The 27,503-nt window shown below is 38.3% G+C and overlaps 1 protein-coding gene across 6 annotated transcripts in view; it reads left to right on the plus strand.

Moving 5' to 3' along the window:
- Window positions 1–25,538, plus strand: part of LOC101697604 (uncharacterized) — a 55,357-nt gene extending 29,819 nt beyond the window's left edge. For 4 of the 6 annotated variants that reach the window (XR_015452907.1, XR_015452908.1, XM_087215897.1 and 1 more), the window contains 3 exons: window positions 4,556–4,708; window positions 7,358–7,434; window positions 13,904–25,538. The gene's annotated coding sequence lies outside the window, so the exon portion shown is untranslated. The remainder of the gene's footprint in view (window positions 1–4,555; window positions 4,709–7,357; window positions 7,435–13,903) is intronic. The other 2 variants (XM_087215899.1, XM_087215898.1) reach the window with 2 other exon arrangements.
- The last annotated feature ends 1,965 nt before the right edge of the window (window positions 25,539–27,503 follow it).

The raw sequence follows: 27,503 nt of genomic DNA on the forward strand, positions 1-27,503 counted from the left end.
TAGCTCAGTGGCACCATGCCTGCCTCACAATTGCAAGGTCCTGAGTTGGATCCCCAGTATATATATAAAAGAAAGGTTTATACAAAACATGGCTCATATACTCATTGATAATGACAATATGCTCTTTTATGAATTATATTCAAATTCTAGTAGAGGTAATTCAGACAGACCTCTGAGCTAATGCACTGAAAGAACTAAAATATTGATCATGTTGAATATCTTGTTGCTGTTTAGAAATACACAATTGGAGGGATTCAATGTTTATCAGCTGGAAAAATAAGAAATGTTTAATGATAATAGAAACTACATATAATAAAATATGTGCATACCAAATTTAAAACAAAAAATATTATAACTAGAATGTTCTGATTTGGGGATTTGTGTAGTTTCTATTCCTTCTTCATACTGTGTTGAATTTTGTATGTTTTCTACAGTGAACATGTACAGTTTTAGAATATACAGTTTTAGAAATCAAGAAAAAAACTTATTTTTAAATATTCTAGTTATATCCATGTCTTACCAGCTCTACCTACTCCAAAAATCATCAATAATCAAATGGGTTTGTGGACAGGGAAATAACAATCAAAATAGCTATTTTGCTCATTGGGAAATTGTTTACAATTCAATCAATTGCAGAGAAAACTGGCTTTTGAAAACTTGATCATATTAGTCAGGCAAATCCAAATGATGACTGATGATAAAGATGTAACCAGAAACAACCTGTGTGGAGCCAATCCAGTCATATGATTTGATTCCTTTCTTATATACCCTGGCAAAACCCGTGTCCTTAAAACAAAATACAGTAATCTGAACACTTAATAACAATTTAAGTGCATCCTGGTTAGATTGCTTAATTGTGTGAGAAATTTACACATTAATTTGTCCAAAAGAAACACATCCTACCAGTAAATATTTTTTAAATGGGCTAAAATTATTAATTCAGAAATAAATCACTCAGAATCCCTACTTTCCAAACTGCTCAGACAATTCAAGGAAATAGCCTCACATCTTTCCTTTGAAATTTGCCTTTGACAATAAAACTATTTTTAAAAAGCCACTTAACTGGACTGGGGATATACCTCAGTGGTTCCACTGCCTGCCTCAAAAGCACAAGGACTTCGATCCCTGGTACCAAAAAAAAAAAGAAGAAGACACTTAACCTTAACCTCACTCTCTGGAGAGAGAGATGACTCATAAAAGTAAATTTTTTTTGGTAAACCTGTTTTTAGATGTCTGCGTAAGAAGACACCTGATAAGTACACCGCAGTATTTCATTACAAAATGTGTTCATCTTACTTCCATGTATCATATACACAATAGCCATGAGAAATATTATCCTAAATTTACTAATAGAAATCTGAAGCCACAGCTCAGCCCTCTTGAAGCCAAGCTGTCAGTGGAGCAGAGCTCTGATCTGGTGCATTCCAACGGGTATGGGCCTAAACACCTGAGGAATGGTCTGCACGTTCATTCAGAGATCAGAGAAGATAATATTCCTTTACCACCTCAGGAAGCTGCTGAGTGCTCTGATCTCCTGAGAACAACATCCCTTGCTTGGCAGAAATGCTCCAGCCTGGGTGTAGCATGGGAGGAATATGGTACTACTCACTCCCTATTTGGTCTTGCTCCATCTGGGTGGTCTTCAGGGGAGGCCCTCGGGGGAAATGCAGATTAGAACCAGAATTTCTATGCCACTCACATCATCTGAGTGTCAGAACCCAGCCAGTTAAATCATATTGGCTATCCTAAAATAATAAAAATAAATTAATAGAATTGACTCAAGGGAAATCAAATTCCACTTACAGGTCTAGTGGTGGAAACAGCTGTTAAAATTCACTAACTTGAAAGTTCCACAGTAGCTTTTTAAGAATGTTTTTCAAAGTCTTTGGGTCACCACCATAAAAACCCTAGTTAAATATTACTCATCATAAGGCATTTTTGTGGGAGGACATGATGTGCATTTTGAAATCTGCATAGGATATAGATTATGGCCAAACCATTTGAAAAGTTTATATTTCAGTACACTATGACAGGCAGACTCATTGTAGTTTTAAAATTTAAGAAGGAAAAATCATTACTGCATTGAAAACCCCAACTGAGGACTCAAACCCCAAAACCTTTCCAGTAAGGAAGAATTTCCTTATCAAAGAAATGTCTGTAAGATGACGTGGATTTTTTATAAGCCTGGCCACAATTCCTATAATAAAACTCTTACTTAATGACAGGAGCAATTTAAAACTTATTTTACTTTAAAATTTTTTAAAGAAATAGTTTAAAACATAGTTTCTCCCCAAGGATATCTCTATGCTGTTTAAAGGATTGCACTTGTTATATAAACGCATTATTTTGGGAAGAATTCCTATAATGTTAGTAATAAAGGAATATGCCTGACAAGAAAAGAACTGAGCTTAGTGACTGGACTTCAAATTCCTTATCTTAAAAGAAAAGGACTGGTTTAGATGGTGTCTGACTCTTGAGTTCTAGAAGCTAGAATTCCAAGATTTCACACCAGTGAAAAGCAGCCAGCTCTAAATGCAGAGTAAATGCATTCATTCAGTGAGCATTTGAGGATGCTGATACAGCAAAATCATGTTCCTAAGAGTTTCAGTTGAAGTTATTTGATTATAAACAGAAACCAGCTCTGGATAACTGTAGGTAAAAGGGAAGTCATTGTGAGGTCATGGTGGGGCTCACAATCCCAAAGGGAAACCTACAGAAGCTGAAGTTTAGAAGGATAGGAAGCAGAGCCCTTTGGAGAGCTAAGTGTCCAGTCTTCAGGACATTACTCTAGGACTAACCATGTTGGTTCTATCCTTTTACCGCTAGGCTCAAGATCCAAAGCCTGTGGGAGAATGCCATTGTTCTTATGATGGGTTGATATTCAGTATCCACTCTTCCCCCATTCTTCCCTTCACTCATTGAAAAGACTAAAATTATAAAATACTATATCCCCCAGCCTTTCTTGCAGCCAGCATTCCTAAAAGTACTTAAGGTTTGGTTAATCACATGTCTTTGTATGTGATCAGAAAGGCAGAGGTGAAGCAGAGGCTATACTTGTGCTGCTTTTGCAATTTCTAATACAATGTAGAGCACGGATGTCAAAGTGTTTGATTTTTCTGCAACCGTTTTAGCTGAGCTCCCCAAATCCAACCATTCGTTTAATAGGTGTTAAGAGGCATGGCATCCATCACCCATGTTGTATGTGCATGTTATAGCCCTGGCTGTGGTTTTTAACCCCCCAGTCACAGTGAAGGTGACATATTTTTGGAGCCAATGGTTTCAGTAGTAGCCAGAAGTGGGCATTATCATTCCTGACTCCTCATCTTCCTGGTGGTAACTGTTCTCTTTGTGGACCAGTCTTGTTCTGCAAATAATTCCTGGATCTCTAATTCTCTATCGGGCTGGGGATTTAGCTCAGTGGTTCCGCTGCCTGCCTCATAAGTGCAAGGACACAAGTTCGAACCCTGGTACAAAAAAAAAAGCTTCTCTAATTTTCTATTGATAAATCTCCTGCTTAAATACAAAAAGAGAGTTTCATTTGAGTCCAATTGACCATCAAGCCTTGTACATCCAACTCTCAACTAGTGGAAGGCTAACATGTTGATTGACAGTCCCACCCAAATTGCATGCACAATTAAATATAGATACTTCTCTAAAAGAAAATAAAAATGGCTTTATGAAAAAGAATGGGTGGGGACAAAAAACAACAAAACAACAAACAATTATCCTATAAATAAATACAAAGATAATCAACCAGTATCATTTTTGGCCCACTACACAATTCAAACTTTTCAGAATCCTTGAAATATTATGATGCATTATTAAAGCTTAATTACCCCAAGGGAAGTAGTCAGAGATAGCTCCACAAAGGGACATCTGTTCTAGGTCTTAAGGCTGAAGTAACTATGAAGAGCTTTGAGAAATTAATCACAATTGCTTTGAGGGCCAGGGATTTAGCTCAGTGGTTCTGCCGCCTGCCTCACGATTGCTTTGTACTTTATGTGTGTATACTTGCACACATGAGTTAAGTAAATAAATACTGAGAAGTCAAATAGTAAAGAAGAGTGTTTTATTTTGAACTTTTCTCCTACTTATAGTTATAAATTTAACAGTTGGAAGGAAATCCTACGAAGGCAATCCAACCTCTGTATTTCTACACCATAGCCCCAAAACACAGATGAGCGAGCACCTTCCTATCTCTGTCCTGTAATTGCCCTATGTATTCTGACTTCCTTAGGTAGAAATTGTATTTTATTCCTGAACATATTTCAAATGCTAAGGTTCATTACCCCTAGATTCCCACATCACTTGCTTGTTTTGATGACTTTCAAACATTTGTATCCAGGCTTAGTTTGCCTCAAGTAATGAAGGCTACTGGCTCATGGGTTGGTACCTAAGGGTACTATTTTGGGGCCTACAGTTATTCTTGCTCCCCCAAGAAAGCTTAAGCCAATATTATTTCCTCCTTAACTCCAGCTACAGCTGTAGTTTATTTCTATCCTGATCTGTGCCTCTGCTGTTTTTCTCACTCATCCATTCCACCCCTTGATTTCAGCTTCTACTTGCATTGGAAATGCTGCTGAGACATTATGGTCACAGTGATGCTTTGACCCAAACTCACACCATGTGTTTTATGTGCCACCTGGTAGCACCATCAAGAGCATGAAGGCAAAAAGCCAACACTAATTGAATTTCCATCATGTGTCAGGTATGCATCTAAGACCTTTCCCGTGTGTTCTTCATTTCATATAATTTATACAATGGATTGCATTCTGGATCCAGTCATCTTTGGGGCTGTGTCAGCACTTCTCAGGCACTGGCTACACTAGAATGCAGCTTAATTAAGTCCCTCCCACCCAGCAGTGCCCTTTGTCCCATTCTTCCTGCTGTTTAATCCAGGTGAGCCTCAAATCTATCTCCTTTGCCTTGCTTTCAACACCACCATCCCAGATCCCACTCTAGTTCTACTTCTCTGCTTTTCTAGTCTTTCCTATTTCCAGCCTTTCTATAGGGAAGCCCTTACCCCAGCCCCAAATTCCAGCCAGTTGTAAGTGAAATGCATAGCCCCTCAGATGCTGAGACTGACCTCCCAGAGAGGGAGAAAATGAGACAGAAACCAAATATCTAACATTCCTGCCATTTTCCTAAAACTAGGTCCACCTGTTTTGAATCAGTGGCATATACTAAATGGATGCTGTTCTTCCCAACAGGATGAAATGAGTAAATGTTACTTACACACAATTTATCAAAGCTTCTCTTTCCTTCTTGACCTTCTACATTTTCTTTCCAAGTGGCAAGAGGAATACTAAAGGATGAAGTTTAAAGGGTGATAGAATGTTCATCAAAAGATTAGGGAGTAATGGTAAAATGAATATCCAGTAACATGGGCTGCCCTAAGGGGACCTCAGAGAGCCCAGATTTCTTCATACACCAGCACTTCTGTACACATGCCAGCATACAAATTCACCACTGCCTCTGCTGCTCTACCATTTAAAAGTCTAATATGTTGTATTGCTCCCATTTTTTCATGCTCCAAATTCCCAAGCATAAAACCATTAAAGAAAAAAATCTATTTTTGCAACAAGATTGCTGGTATTACGTGTTGGATAAGGCCCATCTTTTTAAATAAGTATGGCCTTGGCTGAGAAATAAAGGTGCTAAGTTCTTGAAAGAACTGTGAGAATCTGGGTCCAGTCACCTCTCTAGGGCTTAAGGTGTTAGTTTCTGTTCCCCTCCTCCCACCTTTCAGTACTTTAAGATGAAAAAAGTCCATCTTTTAGACATTACTATACACTGGTCTTTAAATAAAAAGAAAATATTTCCTCCCTGCAGCTCTCCCTACTGGAGAGAAAAGATCTTTCCTCCCTGAATCCAAGGAAAGAGACCCTCATGAGAATTCTGCTAAGGCTACAGGAAGTGGGGCTTGATGTCTCTTTCCTTGTTTATATATCCGCTTAGGAACTTGGTGCATCATCTGCCCTTTACTCAGGTAAAGAAAACAGGACACCGGGAAAGGTAGTGTAGTGGTGAGGGCTTAAGGAGGGAGCCAAGCCCAAAACTCTCCCCCTCCACCATCCCCATCAGCTGAAACATTACTGATGATGGATCCCAGAGTGCAGGCTGCAATGGGTACACAGGACCTTCTGTCCCTGCAGGGAACTGCAACAGCCAGGAGCAAAGAGAACTTAGTACAGAAATGCAATGTAATGCCATCAGCCCCTATGTATCAGAATGGGATAAGAATAAAGATATTTTGCCTTGTATAGCTTAGAACATACTAGACTATAAACACTTGGTAAACATTTTCCTGAAACTGGCTCCATCAAAACTGATGTGAGGGCCAGGGATTTAGCTCAGTGGTTTCACCACCTGCTGTGCAAGCGCAAGTACCCAAGTTTGATCCCCTATACCAAAAAAAAAAAAAAAAAAAAACTGATTTGAGCAATGATAACTAATTCTGGTTATTGTTAAATAAAATGCATTTAGATGAACCTGACATCCGCCTGTTCAGAAAAATTTCTCTCAGTACTTTATATCTCAATTTAATGGATGTCCTATAACTGGAGTAAAGGAACTGTGAGAAATTGGGTCCAGATGCAACATTCCCACCAATCATGGAGACTTTCAGTGGCAGATTCTTATGGTTACCTTTTGTGCTACTTCTCATTTTTTGACCAGAGACAGAGATGTGTTAAGAAATATGGTCTCCTGGTGTGTGGGGGGGGGGTGGGCACCTGATGTGTATAGTTTGCCAGTTTCTATGGTGTAAATACAACTACCATGGCTTAAGCAACCAATATGATATGACTAAATGTGGAATTAGGAAGAGCTTGGCACAGTCAGTGCTCAGAAGCCATCTCCAATGCACCCCTGACATGACATGGGTTACTAAGATCCACTGTCATTGCCATTAGCTCACTTTAAAAATGTTGGACTAATGGGCTGGGGATGTAGCTCAGTGGTTCTGCAGCCTGCCTTGCAAGCACAAGGTCCAGAGTTTGATCCCTGATACCAAAAAAAAATAAAAAGTTGGACTATTATTTTTATTTTATGTTCAATATCCTCCCCCAACAATTCCAAATAGCATAAAAAGAACAAATGCAATACCTAAATACAAGTGACAATTACAATGAAATATAGAAAACGAAAAATGTCAGTTTCTTTTAGAGAAGTCTTGATGGATGAAGAAGCTAATTGTGCATAGCATAGAAGACAAAACAATAGTACCACCAGTTTTAGATCCTTGCCATATGCCCCCTACTGTGGTATACATTAAAGCATAAACCTTGGGGATAGATTTGCAGATGGTGGCTTATGAAATTCTGGGGTACTCACAGAACTTTTTCTCTTTCTGTAGTAGGAGTTAGCCTATCAGCCACACAAGGAAGCACAGATGTTTACACCTCTGCAAAGGAGAGAAAACCAGAATCAAAGGTTGGTAGTTCTTTTACTGAAGAAAAAGGTGTTGCATCCCCAAGCTGATGAAGAGTAAACTAGTGGCAAGCCACAGAAGCCCAGAGATTCTTTACAGCTAATAGTTTCTGAAATAAGATTTCTACTGGGGCCTTTGAAGTTATACTGTGCATACATTCAGATCCTCTGCTGTAACTCAAATAGAGACAAAAATGACCATGGCCCAGTTAAGGTGATCTTCAGAGGATAAAATAAGATTATGACCAGCACTTTTCTCTCTTAGAGGAAGATACCACAAAATCATACTGTTTTCAATCAACAACAACAAAAAGAATTAACAGAATGACCTCAATTTTACATGTCCATTAACAAGTCAAGAATAATTTTTACAACCATCTGTGAGTAGAAGATTCTATCACAGCCTCAATTCAACTGTTGAACTAAGGTTAAATCAGGTTTTTTTAGGCATAGAAAGAATTTCTACACAGAAGTTTTTATCAAAGATTGTGTTGATTTTGATGTCCAATGTTTACATACTCCAATTATGCCCTTATAAACCTCAGTGAACAGAGTAAGGTCAGCCTAATTCAATAACAGTCAGAAGCCCTTCTTCCACTCCCTGGTCCCTCTTTACCTGACTCCAATTGTCCCATTTTACAATAGCTAGAACTTTACTAAGGAGCTGAAATTTAAAAATCTTCCTGTTTCCCTGCTGTATTATATAAAGAGGCTGTTATAATGGTTTCATTTAAAACACATTCTAGGTATATTTAATAAATCCAGACCCTCATCAACAAAAAGATACATCAGAGTAATAGTATCAAATTTACTCACATCTTTTACTTGCCATAATAAATTCTCTTCTCATAGATGGATGGATGGATGGGTAGATGATTGATAGATAGATAGATAGATAGATAGATAGATAGATAGATAAATAGATAGATAGATTTAGGATTGACTATCTAAATTGCTCCATGAGCCCAACTTATTTTTACAGAGTTGATTTAGTTATATTGTGACTCAGAACATTGCCAATCCAATACTGCACAGATTGACTTGATGAAGACGAAAAACTGACCAAGAAGGCAACCCCATTGAGATGTAGGTAGGCAGACCATGACATCAAACTCAAAGCCCAACTCTGAGCATGTTGAGAATTGTACCTACCTCAGAAATCACCTCCTGCTTCAGCATTTCAGCAGCATTCCCTGTGAACCTATTAAACAGGAAATGGCCAGCCAGGGACTCCAACAGGAAAGTGACATTCATCTTGGCATGGCTTTATGGAACTGGCCCCATTTGGAAAACAGATGACCACCAGACACTCAAGGAACTTTCCTAATTGTGAGCAAAAGTAGGGCAGCCACAACCAGGATGGGGCAGGAGAACTATTTTAAGGACTCCCTGAAGCACAGCTTGAAATGATGAGGCCCAGCTTTGTCACATTGGCCTGATGGGGATGTGCTTTTAGAGACCTTAGGCTAACTCGGAAAACTCAGACAGAGCAAGCAAAAGGCTCCAGTTCTGCAAATAGCAGCTGCAACCACACTTCCAAGAACAGAATGGGTCCTTTCAGCCATACTCATTCAAACTATCAGGCTGTGTCTTACTGTCATCTTGGAACTCGAAATGTGTACTGGAAATGCACTGACCTGGATAAGAGAAATTCATTCGGAATAATTTGCCTCAGTAACATATGAAACAGGTGACAAGTCCATGTAGAAAGAACTGTTACATAATTTTAAAGAATTACAATAGTCAGTAAACACGTGGGAAAAAGCTCAATCTAAGTTGTATTCGAAGACGTAAATTATTCAATTAACAAGATGTCAGTTTTTCCTGATTTAAAGACTTTTTAAAGGATAATATCCAGTGTTAGGGAGATGGCAGGAAAATAGAAACCCATATACATTTAGTTATTTGTTAAATGTTTATCAAACACATACCACATGCCAGACATTATTCCAAAGGCGAGCAATATGATATTATCAAATCAATCAAAATATTTGTCTCCATGGAGCTTACATTCTATAAGAGAAATTGTCTTAGTTATTTTTTTCACTGCTGAGATACAATACTGACAGGTGAAACTTAAAAGAAGTGAGGTTTGTTTTGCCTCACAGTTACAGTCCATGGTTGGCTCCCTCAAGGCAGAAAAATAGCATGGTAGAAGGACATGGTGGAGAAAAGCTGTTCATATCATTGTGCTCAGGAAGCAGAGCCAGAAAGGAGGGGACCAGGAAAGAGATGCACACTTTCAGGTTATGTCCCCAGGAACCAGCCTCCTCCAACCAGGCCCCACCTCCTAACACCAGGTCAGCTACAAGCACAGAAGTGGACCAATCCAGGGGTGAGTATAACACTCCCATGATCCAGACACCTTCCAGACACATTAGACTTTGGGGGAACAATCCAGTTCTAAACCATAACAAAAATTAATACCTTATCAAAATAATTTGTGGCAATAACAGTCTAACAGAAAGTAAAATAGAGTAGTTGGGTAAACAGTGACAGAAGGGTCTATTTTAAACACTTGGAAAAGGCCTCTCAGCAGAGATGAACTGAGTCATGATAGCAGTGAGAAAGCTATTCTGACTTTAAAAACATATGTTAAGGAAACAATGTGTCTAAAAATTTTCCATTGTGAAGTTAATTGCACTCTAGTTTTAATCACAGAAATGTGGAAACAGTATAAAACTGTAGATTTTTCCTTGTTCTTTATCTCTCGGATCATCCGGGCACCATTCTGTGAGGGTCCTGTGGGGAGACCCATGTGGCAGATAACTGAGGCCTCCCTCCAACAAGCATATGAGTAAGGGATCCTTAGCCACAGTCAAGCGTTCAGTTGACTGCAGCCCTGAACAAAATGTGGCTGTAAACTCAAGAGAGACCATGAGCCAAAAGCATCTAGTCATATCCCCGCAAAGTTCCTGAACTACAGAGAACCAAGCTCATAAACATTGTTTAAAGATTGTGATGACTAATACTGATTGCCAACTTGACTGGCTTGAGATATACTTGAGAGAGATTAGGAAGGCACACTTCTTGGTGTGTCTGGGTGGATCACTGGGGTATGACCTTAGGGACTCAGTGTGTCCCTGGCCCCATCTTCTCTGGCTCTTCCGCTTTCTCTCTGTTTCCTGGATGTCATGAGATGAGTGGCTTTCTTCCATGCTGCTCTTCAGCTATGTTTCTGCCTTAGATTTATCCAGCCATGGACTGAAACATCTGAAACCATGAGTCACAGCATTTTCTCCTTTAGTTTATACATATCAGCTATTTTGTCCCAGCAACAAAAAACTGTCTAATACAAAAAATGCTAAATTTTTAGTGTGATTTGTTATGCAGGGATAGCCAACTAATACACCTGGCCAGAAAAATGCCTTCAGAAATTTGGATTTAAATATTTTAGATTTGAACAATGAGCCCCAACTCCGATTTGCTACTGAATCTACTGCTACCTAGTATTTCATACCATCTCAGACTCTTCTCATACAGTCATGAATATATTTAAACTGACAGCACATGCAAAACTTTTCATCAGATGTGAAATGGAAGTTATTTTAAAGAATTAGCCCAAGCCAAATGTTTTCATAACTCAAGCCAGAAAAAGAGGTATCAAGATAAAAAATGTTTGGGGAAAGCATGGAGAAGCTAACTTTCCCTTAAAAATATCATAGTGCACATTTACATCAGGAAGGCTATAGGTTACCTCAGAAAAAAAAGAAATTCTTTTTAACTTTCTTTAGTATTTCCCCAATTACCTTTCTTTTGTCTTTCCTTTTATCTTTTGTTGCATAATAACTAGTGCCGTGCTATAGAACACTTCAAGAGATAATCTAATTGATAAAGCTGCTACAGTTGTGAGGTTTGCAATATCATCTGTGTTGGACTAACAGAGAGATGACTTGGAATCTTAGTTCTTTTGTGTGTTTAGGTGAAGAGCTACGGTCCTGCCTGGCCTGGTATCTTAGAAATTTATCTTGCCTGCTATTTTATAGGTATACATGGGAGTCATTCCTTTAATATTAAACTGTTACCATAGTTTTAAATCCTTTCAGCAAGGACTTGGGGGAATTGCCAGCCTTTGCTTTTGCTACGGAAATACAAGAATATATCTGCATATCATATTTTTAAACTCATATTGCAGAAGTTTACTATTTCTAAGTGGCATGTGATGTGAAAGAGCTGACATATTTCAAAAATAGGGCAGATATATTAGAAAACATAGGTATATGAAACACATTTTGTGAAGGACTTGATAAATTGCATGAAGCCTTGGGAAAAAAATATGTGAAATGTATTGGGAGTACTGTCCTATTTATATGGTGGCTGTATGGTGAAATTCAAACATGAGAAATGGCTTAGTTTTCTCATGCAGAATGGTAGAGTAGAACCATTGTGTTACAGAATTGAACTAAGATACGATAAGTACACATAAATTATCTCTGCATCTACATACCATGTTTCTCTGAAAGTAAGATCTAACTGGAAAATAATCAGCCTTGAAAACTAGAGATCTAAAATGCCAGCCAAATCACCTTGCCTGACCTGCCGTTACAGAGTAGCCACTGGGCAAGAGAGTAGTGAGAAACCATCTTCTGCATGACATTGGCCATCATGTGTAATTATACCCATAAGTATAAACATAAATCTATCTGCATAAAAATATATAGCCTACCACATAGAAATTAGAATAGTAAATTCTGTGAAAGCTACAGAGATGAATAGAACAGGGTTTGAGAGGAGACCAACAGGTCAACATTTCAACAACATTGGTTAGAGAATGATCAGGACTGAGACAACAGTCAGGAGGCTTTAGTGATGATAAGGAAGTTCTGGATAGGAGACACTGAAATAAATGTCAGAAAACAAATAAACAAGAAACAAAAACAGACTTTCCAAGTAGAACAAAAGAAAACCATCTCCACTTTGCCTCCTTTACAGTAGTTTTCTAGGAATGTTGAGCAACTCTGAAAAATAGCCTGAGCCCAAGTTCTGGAACTAGACTGGAATCAAATCCCTGTTTCACCTCTTATTGACTGTGCAGTGTGGGAAAATTACTTCACTGTGCCTTGATTTCGTCATTCATAAAATAGAGATGACAATAGTTCCTACTCCATGGGATTGTCATGAAGAGTAAGAAACAGGGAGATAGATCTTTTGCAAATAGGAAGGAGACCAAGAGATGTTGTGGGGGGGGGGGTGTATAAAAAGCATTAAGATGTGTCCTGAACATGTACCAACTCCCCACGATGAATAGAATCATTATGTATTGCAAATGTGTACTAATCAAAAAATACTCCCAAACATGTAAGTGAGCAGCTCAGAAGGTCAGCTTGGGCCTAAATATGGGTGAGAGAATTTGGAGTAGGATGGGGAAAAGAAGGACTTTTCTTGCTCTTCCCAAGAACAGTATATTTTTTTGACTTTAAAGTCTAAAGAACAGTGAGAAATGCTTCACTGATTAAACATCAAGCTAACCATTTCAAAATTAAAAATCCTAGGACATATGAGCTCCATGGACCTGAGTGTAATAGCCATTTCTCAGTGGCTCCCTGTTCTCTTTATTGGAGATGAAAATTCAATCACTTTCCAAATCAAATTACAGAGAAACAAATGAGGTCACATTGTTTTGTAGACTTTTTCCTTCCTGATGTGTGGGTTGGAAAGCAGAAAGCACCATGCTTTTACTTTATGTCATTCCCTCTTCCTCATCCCTAGCCCTTATCTTTGGACAGCAATGTTCCCTCTCAAGTCAGCAGGGATCGCTCTCTGAGCAAACTGCTCTCTGGACTGGTGGATACTTTCAGAAGCAGCATTTAGGCTAATATGGCAAATGCAATGAGATTTTAGAAAACTGACATACTTTGTAAGTAAATGTCATGCAGCTTGTAAAAAAAAAAATTCCTTGTAGTTGGCCATGATGACACACGCCTGTAACCCCAGCTACTCTGTAGGCAGATGCAGGACAGTTTTTAAATTCAAGCCCAGCCTGGGCAACTTAGAATGACTTTATTTCAAAATAAAAATTTAAAAGGGGCTGGGGATGTAACTCAGTGCTGGAGTGCTTGCCTAGCATGTGCAAGGGGCCTTGGATTCAGTTCTCAGTAACACACACACACACACACACACACACATTCTTTTAAGATGAAAATAAGACATCTCTCTCCAAGTGCTTTCCTTTCAAATTTTTCCTTGAGTACTCTGAAGAAATGCATCCCCCTCCCATAATCTTTCTCAAGGATTTCCAGCTAAATACTTGCATAACATTTGTGTTTATCTCTTTGAGTCTGTCACTAAACTGGGAATTCTTTTCTTCTTCAATAATGCCACAGCTGTTTGCTTATTTTTTACTTCTGTCTCTCTTTAATTTGTTAGAATGAAGCAATGGATAGTTTTAAGCCTTTAAGATATTGAATTAAACATAAATTGTTTCTTTGTCTAGGTGGACATTTTGTTTTTACTGATTCTTATTTCCCTGCAGTTCCAACTGGGCTAGAAAAGGATTGGCCAGGTGTCTACAAGGGAGTTTGCCTGAAGGACCAGACTGACAGGCCAGCTTCATACTCTCCTGGGACAGAAAGGGCACGCAGAGATTTGGAACTGTAGGCATGAGGAGAAGCGGCTTTGCACTGGGGGTTCTGGAAGAGTGAGCCACTTGAAAGACAGAAAGGGACTTTTTTATAGTAAACAAATGACCATTTCTGTGTAGCCAGGCTTGACTTCAAACTGTTGGCACCTTTAATCCTTAGCCTGAAATCTCTGACTTCCCAGAGAGACTAGAAGTAAAGGGTAATTGCTCCCCAGAAAGGAGAAAGTATTTCCCTAATTGGTCAGGCATAGGGGTGGGTGGAAAGTGCCCAGATCCCTCGCACCACAAGAGATGACTCCAACATGAGAGTCCTACTCCAATTCCTAGACCTCCATGGTAGATCGCACTCCAATTGTCTGAAGTGGTATCTGGCATGATCATGTGCTCTTACTTGCCTCTCTTCGCTACACCGTACTTGGGTGCCTGATACCAACTAAACTATTTGTACTTAAATTTTGTCTCAAGGTTGGCTCCTGGAGGAATCCAAACTAAGGCACCTCAACCCAGCGAAATATAGCAGCTGGAGAAGAAGACTCTTTATGTCAAAGGAAAAGAAATGGCAATCCCCCAAGTTTCCTTCTTTTTCTCCCATCAAGCCATTAATGTGTATAGATGGAAGCAAATTGATAGCATAATAATTGTTTTCACTTGTCCAGCTTAATTAAGGTATGATTGATAAATAAATTTGTATATATTTAAAATATATTATGTGATAGTTTGATATAGATATATATTGTGAAATGATCACCACAATCAAGCTAACATTTTCATTTCTTTATATATTTACCCATTCCCCTTGTTGTGCCTAGAATACTTAAGGTTTACTATCACTGTGAATTTCAAGTATACCATACATTCTTATTAACTATAGACCATGCTGTGCATTAGATTTACAGCATGTATTCACCTTGTATCTTAAAGACTATATCCTTTAACCAACATCTTTCTATTTCCCATCACCTCTAACCACTGATAATCCCCATTCTCCTCCTTTTTATGTGTTCAACTTTTTTAGAATCCACATATAAGTGAGATGGTACAATGCCTTGATGTATTTTGCTTTTTTTACTTAGCTTAATGTCCTCCAGGTTCACCCATGAGGATGAAAATGGCAGGATCTCCTTTTAAAGGCTGAATCACATTGGTTTATATACATATGTATGTATGTCCCATTTTCTTTATTCATTTATTCATTGATGGATACCTCAGTTGATACCATATCTTGGTTACTATAAATAGTGTTGCAATAAATATAGAATAACAGAGAACTCTTTGGCTACTTATTTAATTTGCACTGGATATATATTCATAAATATAATTACTGGATCATATATAATAGTCTATTTTTAATTTTTCAAAGAGCCTTCATACTGTTTGCTGTAATGACTGTGTCAATTTGCATTTTCATGAGAAGGGTTCCCTTTTCTTTACACCTTTACCAACACCCCTGATATTCTGACATTTTACTATAGGCAACTTAATAAGTATGAGGTAACATCTCACTGTAGTTTTGATTTGTGTTTACTTGAAGGTTAGCAATGTTGAGCACTTTTTCATATACTTGTTGGCCATTTGCATATCCTGGAAAAACATCAATTTAAGTCCATTGCTTATGTATTTTTTTTGCTATAGACTTATATAAATTCCCTATATATTTTAGCTATTAACTTTTTAACAGAAACATGTTATGTAAATATTTTCTCTCTTCCATAGGTTTTCTGCTACGGTTTGTGTCTTAGTTACTTTTCTCGTTGCTGAGACAAAATACCTAACATCCACAAGTTAAAGGAGGAAAAGTTTATTTTACTCACAGATTGTAGAGGTTTCAGTCCATACACAGGTGGCTCCAAGGCAGGAGATGCTGATATCGCCAGGCCAGAAACCACCTGAGTAGCAAGGCACTAAACTATCTCGCTTTAGATATCAGCTTCTGGGCTAGATTTTCATTAGTAAATTGTAAGTCATGGTACTCTTGGGATAATATATTCTTGCTGTCTCACGGGACCATGCTGTAGGATTTACAATTGGTTCAGACCTCCCTGTAACCAGCAGCCAGCCCTGTACCAGTGGACTTTTTGGCCCTGCTTCCTCCAGGCCTATCTGCTCTATTGCTTTCAACTTTCATACCAGGCCAAGCGGTAAGAGAAGTCTTTTCAATGTGATGGGCTCTGAATGGGCCAGTATGTTCTCCTAGCCTCATAAGTGGAATATATTTAAAATAAAAAGAAAGATTTATGTTTACTGGAGTTTTAAGCCTTTTAGTAATTCTTAGAAATCTCCACTGGATAAAACTTTTTGAAACACTATTAAGTTTGCAATAATCTTTATTACTGGGGAAGCACTATATATCAGTATTCCGGTGGCCAGTAATCACATTAGGTGATTATTTATCTTTTTTCATGTTTTGATTTTGATTCCTTGTCTCTTCTTAAAGCTAACACTTAAATAGTCATGAATTCTTGATTCAGATGTCAGCTGATAACGGAAGGAAGCTAGTATGCATATGGGCACACACAGATTTCTCACCTTCACTAACCACAGCACCTGTGTAGCACGAGGATTCTCCAAAGCTAGTAAGAGGAGGAAGGGAAGGCTCATAAATCCAAGAAAAGAATGTAAAGCAAAATAGTGGAAATGGAAAGATGAATCTCATAAACAAAACTTAAGGTATTCAGGAAAATTCTTTAAATTTAAAAAGTTGTAATATTTTTATAATTATAGGTTTCTAAGAAAAAACCCTCAGTATAACAATTTGTAGACTTCATGCCCACACATTCTCAGATATTGAGGAAGAGCTACATCTCACATTCTTTGAAGTTCAAAGATTTCCATAGATTTCAGGTACTTTTGTCAAGAAATATCCCTGCCAGTTCTGTTTAGCAATGTTTTATTAGATAGAGGACATGGTGTGGTGGTATATTTTGGGAAAATCCAAACCTAGAATGAAGTGACACAGTTGAGAAGCTTGATACAACTTGATAAGACCTGGACCCAAATCCTAGTCCTGGTTCTGGGGAGTGTGGGCTTTTAGTTTGCTACCTTTGCTCTGCAGTAATGGCCTTGACTACCCAAAAGGGGTTAAGCTTTAAGAATCTAAATTTCCTTTCCCTTCCTTGATTTTACTAAAAACATCTCATTTTGACCATCCCTAGCCAAAATGTGTTTTTAAAATTACAATTTACATTTGTGACTCAAATAAATAAAAAGTAGAGTCATTATCACATGTATTTAATAAAACAGGTAGTTTGACTACTTTTATTTTCCCTCTTATAGGCCAGTTATTTCCCTAAATCAACTAAAACAAATCTGCTGTTTAGAAAGTCATATAAACACAATTTCAGTGAGGACAAGATAGTTTTAATATGTTAGTGTCTAAATAGGGATCAACAATACCCTTTTCCTCCTAACAGGGCTGGCTTAATGACATGATTTTATTTTGACAATCATAAAACAAAGAATTTGATAGTTTTAACAATGTGGATATTATGAGTTAACTTGGAGGATTACAATATAATGTATGTTCAGTAAAGGGAATTAGAGTACCTGAAAATGATTATCTCTATTCAATAGTTAGCACTAATAGCAGAATGGCTTTGTCTCATCATTTTGGGAACCTTCTATATTGTTAATAAAATATGCTGATGATAAGCTAAGCAGTAGCAGTCAGTCTCCCAAGCCTAGTTTTAAACATCTGCTTTCACTATTAAAGTTATTGTTCATTTTTTCTTAAAATAGGAATAATACAGCACTCCACTGTTCCAGAAATAGATCTATCACTCCTAAATAATCACTAGTAAAAGAATTACTCTACAGATAAATAAAATGTATACTCAATAATTCAATATACAGATCCTAGTCTTAAGATAAATTGCAAAGATAGACCCTTCCATAGCTTAGCGACTTTGTAAAAAGAAATGAGACCAGAGGCCCCTCCTTCCCCATGTGAACACACCCAGGAAAGGTCATGTAAGGACACAGCAAAAGGCGGCCATTTGCACACCAGGAAGAGAGCCCTCACCAGTAACCGAAATGGCTGGCACCTTAATTTTGGCACCTTAATTGTGGCCCTGTACAGACCCTATGATGGGAAAAGAAAATGTTCTTACAGTAGAAAAGCAAGATTGCCACATTAAGTAACCAACAAATGTACTTCCTAGTTTCTTCCAGAATTTATTTGCTTGCTTTTTTCTCAGGATAGGAAATCCCCAACATGGTCTAGAAATGAAGAAACTATTTAAGCTGTGGCAAAAAGTTACTGTGGACATGATGAGATCCTTGTTAAGATTGCTGTTTTCAGGAACTCACCCTGAGCATCTGACCCTCAAATTAGCAGATAAACCTACACTTACGCTTGACATCAGCCTGACACCTGTCCATGTTTTCTGCTCCTGGCTAGGATTGTATTTTGTGTCTCTCTTAATCCCTGCACAACTTTTTGAAAGAGTTAAGAAAGCTATAAATTTCCAGGCCAGGGATTTAGCTCAGTGGCGCCATGTCTGCCTCGAAAGCACAAGGTCCTGAGTTTGATCCCAGGTACCAAAAAAAAAAAAAAAAAAAAAAAAGTGCCATAAATTTTCGAATTATACAAATTAGCAAAAGCAGTCAAAGTATGTCCAGGTGAACACTACTGCTGTTTGAGACCTGATGTCAGGTTAATTTTATCTGCCAGAGTAGAATACCATAAATATATTCTAGAAAAAAAGAGTGTTTTTTTTTTCTCCTAAGAGTCATAGCAGACAAAAGAGCTGGGTGACAGCTAGAAGAATCATTGCAGAATTACAAAATAGAAATGGATGAAGTAACAAGCATGTGCTGTGAATAATAGTTCTGAAGCACACGCAATGCTGCATGTGCTCTGGGGAACGGGGGAGTCTGACCCTGCATGCATTGTAAGATGATCTCATGGAACAACACAGCACGAAATCAATCAACTCATATTTCCTTAACCCTAACTGCTCAGAGCATCATATTTGATGCTATGCTGTATACAGGCACACCTTGTTTTATTGCTTCACTTTATTGCACTTCACAAATCTTTCATTTTTTACAAATTGCAGGTTTGTGGCCGCCTTGTGTCCAGCAGGTCTGTTAGCTTCATTTTTCCAATGTAATGTGCTCACTTCATGTTTCTAAGTCACATTTTGGTGATTCCTGAGATATTTCAATTTTTTTTCTTTATAACTGTTTCATCTGCCTTGGTGATCTATGATCAGTGATCTTTGTTGCTCCTATTACAGTTGTTCTGAGATATTATGAATCATGCCCATATAAGATGGTGAATTTAACTGATAAATGGTGTGTGTGTTCTGATGTTTCACCAACCTGCTACTTCTGGTTTCTCTCTGTTTCCTCAGGGCTCTCCATTTCCTGAGACACAACAATATAGAAAGTAGGCCAAGTAAGAACCTTACAATGGCTCTAAGTGTTCAAGTGAAAGGAAGTGTCATGTGTCTCTCACTTTAAATCAAAAGCTAGAAATGATTAATCTTAATGAAGAAGGCAAGCCAAAACCCCAAATAGACTGAATAGACCCCTTAGGCCAAGCAGCCAACTTGCAAATGCAAGGAAAAGTTCTTAAAATATATTAAAAGTGCTACTCCAGAGAACACATGAATGATAAAAAGAAACAGATTTACTACTGATAAGGAGAAAGACCTAGTGGTCTGAATGAAGAGCAAACCAGCCACAACATTCCCTTAAGCCAAAGCCTCTTCCAGAGCCACAATTCTGCAAAGACTGAGAGAGGTGAAGAAGCTTCAGAGAAGTTTGAACATAGCAGAGGTCAATTCCTCAGGTAGAAGTAAAAACTCCATCTCTGTAGCATGAAAGTGCAGAAGCAGCAGCAAGCGTCGATGAGTAGGTTTCAACATGAATTTTGGAGGGACACACATGATAGCACAGATTGTTATTCCCCTGATTAAAACCCCACAGAGGCCCCCAATTTCACTCACGGTAAGACCTAAATGTCCTGTAAGGCACTCATGAGCAGCACCTCTGCATCGTGCATCCCTTCTTTGTTAGCTGACTGCTGAGCAGGCCAGGTAGCCCTCTGCTTCAAGGTCTTTGCACTGACTGTTCCCTCACTCTGGATCTCTTGCCCCACAGACAGCACCCTCACGCCCTTCAAGTTTAAGGCTCAAAATTCAACTTCTCAGTGATGACCATGAGAAACTTCAGCCTGCACCCCATTACTCCACCACCACTACCATCTCCTTGTCTGGTCTTCTGCTTCTTTAAATCCATATTAGTTACTTTTTGCACTGCTGAGACAAACTATCTGACACCCAGAGTTAGAGGAAAGGTTTATTTGGCTCACAGTTTGTAGAGGTTTCATAGTTGGCTGGCTCCAAGGCAGGGCAGCATGGCAGAGGGGCATCACAGAGGAGAAACAGTTCATGGCAGGCAGAAGGCAGAAGGGAGCAAGCAGCAGAAGCAGCCTGCCTTTCCCTTTTATCCCATCCAGGGTACCCACCTTTTGGGTGATGCCACCCAAAACTATAATAATTATAATTAGTGTACTAATTGAGTAATTACCCACCCTTAATCCCAGTATCACACCCTTAATCCCAGCACCACACACCCTAGATCCAACCACCTCCAGAAAGCTCCACCTGTGATCGAATGAGGGAGGCTTTGGGGGGACTTCTAGATACAAGCCATAAGACCATAGAATTTAGCACTCATTTAATTTACTTCATTATTATAATTATTGCTCATTTTATTTTCTCCCAGTAGAGTGTAACCTTCTACATTCACAAAGATTTGTGTCTATTTTTTTTAATGATTTTTGTTCATAAGACTTAAAAAGAGTGTTGGCAAGGGGCATTCAAAATTATTTGCTGAATGAATGATCAATATACTACACATCTTATTATGTAAACAATTATATAATTCTAATATACTAGTATAGAATTACTAATACTAATAATTCTAATGTATTAGCCATTCTAATATATTGCTAATTTAATATCAACAGCTGAGAGTCTGATGCATCACAGGTTTCACGTGGAAAAGCACAGCCCTTTCAGTCTGTTAGCTGAGTCCCTTTGCCAGAGAAGCACGGTCCTCAACACACCTGGCTGCAACACAAAGGTGTCTGTAGACTTGGAAGCAAAGTAAGGGAAAGGATCTGAGTGGCCCTCACCATGGAGATGATCATTGAAACCATGTGGAGGCGCAGTGGTTCTAGCCTAACACTCACATCCAGGCTGTGAATTGGAATTGTAGGTAGATTACTTAAAGTAGGCTCATCTAGAAAGTTTGAAAAGCAAATCCTTTGGTTTGACAGATTATGTGATGGACCATTAATCTCTGGATGCAAAATTTCCAGAAGTTAAGAAACAAATACAGAGAAAGACTACATTTGTTGTTAGTCAAAAGAAGCAGAATTCATAAACAACACACCTGTCACCGTTATATTGTCAGTGAGTGTCTTCAGAGAGAAACCCAGGGGATGGCTCTGACTCTGGGTGCTGGTTTGCCCAGTACCAGAAGAATTTCTTTCCTTGTGTGCCTCTCCCAGCCCCCCTGAGCTTATGACAGGAACACTCCATCCCTTCATATGGAAGCAGCAAAATATGCCCAACTTCTTCCCCAGACACACTGTTTATCATTTTCAACTTCTCTGGAAGTGTGAAAATATACTTACCTCTTACCAAGACAAGGTCCTATTCTCAACAATTTGTTTCAATGAGCCACAGGGGAGAGTAGGTGTTTCTTCACATAACCAGCTGTGAAATACAGATTTTTTTTTTCATTCAGCAATTACTGACATATTTTTCTTTCTTTTTCCTCTTTCAAATCTCTTTTGGCAACACCAAATTTTGTGAGCAAATTAAAATGTCTAGAACTTGATGATGGAATTCACTTGAAGAGCTTCTCTCTCGAAATGCTAATATATATTTTTATCTGAATAAAATAGAATGCTGAATTCCCTTCAGTTTTGTTGATTTGGAGGAAAATCTTTTTGTTTAAATAGAGAAGAGTTCTACTTTTTTTTAGTATGATCTGTACTAAGTACTCCATAAATATGAAATGGAAAGGGCTTCTTAATAGTAGAAATCATTTATAAAAAAGGAATGCTTAAAAGAAAGTTCTGGATACAAGACAGTAGCAACAAAGCATGTCAGGCTAGTGCCCTACTGGGTAACAGTTTTGTAGGTGGTTCATTGAAAAGGACTTTCTATTAGTTCCTGTTGCTACCAAGTCACTATGAGCATTGTCATCTTGTTTTGTTATTCTAGAATGATGCTGCAGCATGTTGTCATATATTAAAACAAAAAAAAAATCTGTGACCTTCATGCTGAGTCAAGGTCAAGGCAAGGAACATCAAGTTGAAAGGAAAAGAATTCTTGCTCATTCTTTTAAATCATCTTAACAAGTACCTAACAAGTCCAAATCACCTCCAATTTTTAAAATAGTATATGAATAAATAAATACTGTGAACTTCAGGCTAAATGGCCTGGATATTAACTGCACCTGGCTGGGCCCTGAGAGCCAATGAGAAGGAAGAGGCAGGAATGGGTTCAAGGGCACTCTCAGCAACTAGACCCACAGGTGTGAGCTCAGATCCCACCTGCTTTATAGAGTTTTGAAAAACTTCTAACAAGCTCTAAAGTGCATCTAATAATAATAGTTCTTTTACTGGCACTAGTGTTAGGAAAAAAAATGCTTTTTTTCTTCCATATTTGGTGTGAGGAAACTTCTTTTAATAAAAGATGAAGTCAAGGAGGTTTCAAGCTGACTTTGAGAGTAATTTGGGTTACCCTCAAGGCTTGACTTGGTCTGGTGCTCACTGTATTTCCTGGGAAGGTTTCACACATTTGCCTCTGGACCCGGGGTAGAAGGAAAGGAGAATCAGGCCCTACCCACCCCCAGCCACAGTGCCTGGTCTCCTAGCTGGACTTGGAGTGGTTCATGTGATTCTACTTGTAATATTGGGCAGAGAAGTGAAGCCACTCTATTTTTCAATTTATCATTGATACAAATGGGCTTTTGCTAAAGAAAAAGAACCCCAGTCCCCATTCCAGGGAGATGAAGGGACTGGGCTGGGATCCTGGGAGACTGAAAAGTGTTGAGCAGAGCTTAAGGAGAACTTCCACTGGGGCATCTGGATCTGCAAACCCTCAGACTGTCGCTTCACCTATTTCAAGTTTATAAAACTCGCTATTTCCCTCTGTCTTCAGTCTATTCTCCTTTACTTTTAAGTAATGCTCAAAGGCCTCTGCAGAAGTATATGAACTTCACTTACACATAGCCTGATCTGACTGGCTGGACTTTTGTTCCTAGAACTCTTGCTGCCTACACGAGTCCTCTGGCATAGACTCCCCCAGTGCTGCCCTGCTTTATGGTTTAATTGTGTCCTGGGTATTTCTTTCCCCATTGAGTCTGAAGGCTTGGTGGTGGGTGAGGTCAGACCTTGGCTTTATGCTGTTTGTTTTCTCTCACCTTCCCTTTGCCCTTCCCACGGTGCTTTAGCCTGGATACAAATTGCTTGGAAACTGCTTTATTGAATAGGACCCTCTTCCTTCATAGGGAAAAGTGCCTTAAGATAAACTTGTTTTGTGATTCATAAGCTTATATGTCCATCTCATGGGCAAATTTTTTAAAAAGAATACAACTCTAACAAAAACTTTTTCCCAAAGAACAATTAAAAACCAAATCTGAATAGACAATACTATCTTACTAATGAACAACAAAATATAGTAGTGCCACATCTGAAATTATTTGATTTGGGAATGATATGCTGCTTATAATTTCACTGATTCATTTCCACTTCTAATGACTTAGAGCTTAGAGCTTTCACATTGAAAGATTATTTAAGTGTTTAATGATAAAAAATCATTTTAGGAGATCTGTACTGAATCACTTTTTTGTAAAATTCACACAAAAGAGCGAGGAATCATATTTTATGAAAAACTTCAAGACTTCCCTTTGTTAGGGTAACAATTTGTAAGTTGTCCTCACACTTCAAATTCTTTGTCCTCTTAGGCTGACACATGGATGTCATGCCCTGTGACCAGTAGCATGGACACACAAATGTTATGGCTGGATAGTGCCAGTCATACCTAGGTTTTGTTGGGCCAGAGGCAAGAGTTTCATTTTCCTGTCCCACAAGCAAGCTAGCATTCTGCCCCAGGAGCAAGTTCATTTCCTAAATTTGAGAGGTAAAAGGGCACACCCATCCCATGTTCTCTAGAAGACCTGTCCAGAGTATTTATGCCTCACTTTGTCTGCAGGGATGGTGATCAATTTCAGATCTGCTGTCACAAATACTCTGGAACCACAGACTAAAAGGATCTAGTGACATCAACCTGTCTTTGCCCAGGGCAGGGGCTCTGTTGCTCAGAGCCTCTCAGGCTCACAACAGTTGTATTCTCATAGTTAGCAGTGTGATCTTACTCTAGTTCATTGTTTATAGGCTTTTAAACCAGAATACTGAAAAATGTGCCAACCCGTCTTCCCACCACACCACATGAGCCTCTTCCATTACCTACCCATGTATACCAATCAGCATTTTCTCTTAGAAACCAACAGAATCAAGGATGCAGTCCTGGGGATGTCTTATGAAGTAGACCTTTACTTAATTAAGAGTATTATTAAACTGTATTCTTGTTATTTTTGACATCTTTCTGTAGAGATCTTGGCATTCCGTACGTATAAGTATGTGCAACAAAGGCAAATTGTCTTATACATAAGTCTCTCCTACAGGCATAAAAAGCTTTACCAACTGAATAAAGGACACTGATTGTTGTATGAAATAGCATACCATGTCACATGACATTATATGAACTAATGTCGGTGGAACATGCTCTGCACAGAAGATACCATGGCAGCTGATTTTACATGCTATTTTATGTAATTCTCCCAGCAGTTGAGATTTATGCATTACTCCTATTTTTTTCAAATGAAAACTGGAGGTTAAGAAAGGATACACAGACAATTAGTAGTAATATGAACACAAACTCAGGTCTTCTAAATCTAACTCCAGAACGTTTTGAATTATATTAAATTGCCTCTCACTTATTTACTTAGCTCCTCAAGCTCATTAATAAAAATTCCAGCAACTTCAAAGTTAGGAGCCGTTCAAAACAGGACCAATCTCTACAGAGAAAACAACATTTTGCTTTATTAGTTTAAATCTCAATATGCCCTCTTTGCTGGGAGCCAAAGTTAAATTGGAATGAATTCAAATGGTATGCTTAAAATATCAAAACAAGCTTGCTCTATGAAAATTTTAAGGAGTAAACTAATAACCTACTCTTACTGTAAACTAATGGGAAATGTCCTACTCATTTCCTGCCTTCATTTCTAACCTATTTCCCATGGCTCAGAAAAAGATCAAGAAAGAATTTTCTTGTGTCCTAAACAAACATCCAGGTCATATGATGACTCCTGGATCCACTAAGGCAGAAACTTGAGATTACTAAGAGAACCTTAAAGGAAAGAATCACACTTCCATTGTTTTTCCTTTTAGCAAGGCCTACTCCTGCCTCTGAAGGGCAGGGGTTACTTATTAAATCATTTGCTTTACATTTCAGTTTTTAATCTTTCACTAATAAGAGCACTGGACAAAGTTCAAGATTTATTGTCTTGTCTAAATGTTTAGTCAACAGGTCATGTGATGCTAGGATCATCCAGAGAATTCTATTTCCATAGATAAAGATAATAAAAATTTATGACTGTGCATGTTTTTAGCAAAAGGAAATTGAATTGCATCTTCATGCCAAAACAAAAGCACTGCTATGTAATTGAATAAAGTAATATGACAGTTAATTATTTTGTTATGATAATTTATTATTGTTTAAGTATCATCTTCTCCAGGTTGTTTTACTGAAACCAATCAGTGCATCATACAGACTAGATTGCTGTATTCTTCCCTTTCTCTTTTCATCTGAAAACTAACCTTCAGACTCCAGTGTATGAGCCAGGGAAAGATCATGGGCAGCTAAGAAGTAAGTGTTTAGTACATATTCAGAGGAAAATCAAATAGAGAAAAAAAGCTCCCAGGAACAGCAAAATCTATGAGACTTTTGGAGCAAAATGTCATTTCTTCATCGATGAGATATAAGGCAGCACAGGAGTTTTATGCAGATTTGTGATTCACACTTTGAAATATGTCTTGTTCCTTTGGAGAGCTTGAATATAAATCAGCTACCTGTCCTCTCTCCCATGAAGCCTATAGTCTTGCTGGTTTCCAGGCCTTCTATGCCCCTTCTGATTTTCCTTCTCTTCACAGCACTTTACCCAATTTTTGTTTTTATTATTACATGTTTGCAGTACATGCTTGCATTTATTATGAGGAGTTCATACATACCCATCACACACCTTGATTCTTTTCTTGGTCCTCTAACACCGGCCCCTCCTCCCTCCGCCTCTTGGTCCCCTCCCCATTTGCAAAAGTTCTATCTGCATTTTTAAAATTTTGTATTTATCCCCTTTCCTCCTTCCCCCCTTCATCTCTTATTCCCCTTCCCATTTGATTTAATAGTTTCAAAGGTACTAGAAAAATTAATTATCTAATGTATATGTTGTGTTTGTTTCAGGATCCTCCAATCTGATTTTTTCCCAGCATGAGTCGGCACACAGGGAAAGAAGGAAGGAGGGCAGGTAGCATGACCAGCTATGTGTTCTTCTCCAAGTTCCTTTAATCTTTTATTAGAAACAGTGGTAATTCCAAGGCTGTGATGGCCACTTAAACTAATAATGTGTCAGGTCTGGCACACACAATTCATGATTGTTTTGAGGATTAGCACACATGCAACCCACTCCCTTTACTCTTCCCACTTTGCCAACTCTTCTGTTTCACCTTATTACCCAATTAGAGTGTCTTGAGTGCTGGGAAAATCAGGAGAAACAAAAGAAACATTGTAAGACCCTGAGACAAGGATTAATGTATCTCTTCTCATCTAAACATGAAGGAAGGAAGAAAATGTGAACGAATATAAGAGTTAGAAAAATGGAAGAATTCTGTAAATCTAGCAGGTCATGGAATGGGACTTTGCCCAATATTTTTCTGCTCACAAGTGCTAATCAACTTTCACATAAAAAGCCTTAAAAACTCTGTAAAGCATAGGATTTTTTATCCAGTAAAAGCTAAATACGAATTGTCTTAGACCTCTCTTCTAAAAAGTTTGGCATGCAGACCCGAATTACATTTAAAGGAGAAACTGTGAGAAATTTAGAAATATTGACACATTGTTGACCCGGGAACATCACTGAGGCTTACAGATGACATGCTTTCAAATTTGCTCCATCAGATTGAGTAAAAGGAGCTCCCCCTACCAAAAGCAAAATGAAACTAAATTGAGAAAGGCTTAGGTGATCTTTGTAGAGCTTTCAATGATAACAAACAGCCCACTTCGACATGCATGCTGTAGGTTTACCACCATTGGTTTAGGATATACTATAATCTGTGTCACTTAACCATCTTCCACTTAAAAGGGATCTATTATTATAAGCATAAAAATCGTGTACTGGGTATTTTTGTTAT

The sequence above is a fragment of the Heterocephalus glaber genome, unplaced genomic scaffold (genome assembly GCF_053883595.1).
Source record: "Heterocephalus glaber isolate CG9 unplaced genomic scaffold, H.glaber_assembly_v1.0 deba00001454, whole genome shotgun sequence".
Lineage (NCBI taxonomy): Eukaryota > Metazoa > Chordata > Mammalia > Rodentia > Bathyergidae > Heterocephalus > Heterocephalus glaber.